We start from the raw sequence: 2500 nt of genomic DNA on the forward strand, positions 1-2500 counted from the left end.
AGCCCCTTCGCGAGACCTGGCTTGTCCGCAGCTGACGAAGGGAGTCCCCGCCGCCTCCGCCGGCAACCGCCGCGCCTGCCCCCTCCGGCGGGTCTGCGTCCGGAGGTGGAGCTCGGTAGGGCCGGGACGGAGGGCGGAAGGGCCGCCTCCTCGCCTGACCTGGGCTTGTCCGCATCCCGGTGGGTTTGGGTCGGGGGCCGAGGGCTCCGAGGGTCCGGGAGTGTGAGGCCGTCTTCGGGCTTCCGCCGCCGCGCCTGCCCCGTCCGGCGGGTCTGCGCCGGGCCGTGGAGCGCGGTAGGCGTCGCCCGTCGACGCGCCGCTCTTCCCTTTCCGCCGAAGGACGGACGTGTCCCGATCCGGGGGGGCGCAAGGGGGGGACCGAGTCGCTTTCCTCGCGCCGGCCGAGTCCGTCGGGTCTTCTCCGGACGCGGAGCGCGGTGGTCGTGCTCGGTTGTTTCCCCTCCCTTACTCGCGAGGTGCAAAAAGTCACGTCGCTGAAAATCTCCGCGCGCGTACCGGCGAGGCGCGCACGCCATCCCCTCGGCGGTTTCTGCTCCCCGTCGGCCTCCACGAGTCTCCGCCGGCTCCCCGGAACTCCAAGGCGGGCGAACCCGAGCGGTTTGCTCCCGTCTGCGGAAAAGAACCGGCGAGAAGCGCCCCGCCAGGACGCCGCCGGTCCACCGCGGGCAGGGCCGCCCGAGCGGAGGGCGCCTCCCCGGCACTCTTGACTCGTGGAACCCGGGCGGGCGGGCGGGCGGGACGTGTAGGGCCCCGCGCCTTCCCCCGGGGAGCCTGCGGGAACCGCGTCTGGCCGATTCGGGAGCCGGCGCCCGTCACCGGGGCAGAGGCGGGGAGGCGTCCGCCCTCGCGGTACCCTTAACGGCCGCCGAAGGCGCACGGCTCCCCTCGGCCAATCTTCCTCCAGGCGCCGGGGAGCACGACGCAGCCGCGGACCGAGGCGTCCTCCCCTCGCCCGCCGGTTCCGTCGCGTCCGCGCCGGTCGCGGGGAGCGGCGGTGAAGCTCGGTCACGTCCCCTCCCTTACTCGCGAGGAGCGAAAAGTCCCGACGGCGGAAATCTCCGCGCGCGGGCCGCGACGGCACGTACGGTTCGCTTCCCGATTCCTCGTCCCCCGGTCGCCTCCTCGAGTCGACGCCGCCTCTCTGGAACTCCGAGGCGGGGAAGGCAGGCCGGTGGCTCCCCTCGTCGGAAAGGAACGGTCCCCCTCTCGTGCGGATCTCGCGCGGCGCGGGCCTCTCCCTCGGCGTATAGGGGCCTCGCGCCTTCCCCCTTCGAGAGCCCGCGGGAAGGACGGGGTCCTCTTCGCGCCGTGTCGGGAGCCGGAGCCCATCGCCGGGGCCGAGGCGGGAGGCCGTCCGCCCTCGCGGTACCGTAAACGGCCTCCGAGCGCGTCGCGGTCGCCTTCGCGGCTCCCGCGGAGCCCGGTTTCCGGCACAGGAAGTTCGCGAGAAGACGACGGGAATTCACAGGCGTCTGCAGGGGACCGACAAAATGAGAGCTCCGGGGACAACCCTAACGGCAAAAGACGCGCCGTCGTCGAAGCAGAACGATGAAGCCGAAAGGAAATGTATCTATCTTCTAATAATCATAAATTATTTATTGTAAATATTATTATTATTATTTCATATTATGAAATAAATAAGTCTACCTTCTAATCTAAATCTGAAACGCGTAGGTGTGTACGTGGCACGGCTATCTGCCCACACAGACAGCCTCCGGCCTCCGCAAACAGGCTATACTTCCCAGGGTTAAAAATCTAGCAAGTCACCCTTTTCCAGTGACCTGTTCGTTACGGCGAGCGCCACGCAAGGGCCGCCCAAACCCTTGCCGACGTCCTTCCCGAACGCTCTATATAGCCCGCCAGCCGAGGAACGCTTTCGTTTGGGGACCATTTCCTCCTAGATTTGGCTTTGGCTTCCACCACGGGCAGGCATCCCAGGGTTCTCCGTTGCCGTGTCGTTTGCATGGCCCCGCCCACTGCCCTTTTCCTTTCCAATCTCTCTGCTTAACAAACGGAGCACGACCGAGCTGCAACTGAACTTCCTGGAGGAGTTTAGGGATTGACTCCACAGGGTGGAAGTTGTAGTTCACCCCGCCGCATCAAGTCTCGGAGCGCTGTCGCTCCTACAGGGAGTTGTAGTTCACCTACACCCAGAACGCTACGAACCCAAACGAGGACGGGTCTGGGCCAAACTTACCGTGCGGACCAGATATTATGCCCAGATTTGACAACCGATGGGTTTGGAGGGGAACGGGACTGGAAGTTCAGGAGTAGTGTAGGTAGTACTCAGATTTATAGTTCTCACCTGCAATGAATTAGCGTCGCACTTGGCACACAGAGCCCCCCCCCCCCCCCCCCTAACCGATCTCTATATATCCCTCTCTCTATCTGAAAGGGTCATGAAATTTCGGCCTAGGACAAAACCACACATCCCAGAAACACTAAACTTGCCAGCACAACTCCTCATCCATGCCTCTAC

This window comes from Anolis carolinensis, unplaced genomic scaffold (genome assembly GCF_035594765.1).
Source record: "Anolis carolinensis isolate JA03-04 unplaced genomic scaffold, rAnoCar3.1.pri scaffold_92, whole genome shotgun sequence".
NCBI lineage: Eukaryota > Metazoa > Chordata > Lepidosauria > Squamata > Dactyloidae > Anolis > Anolis carolinensis.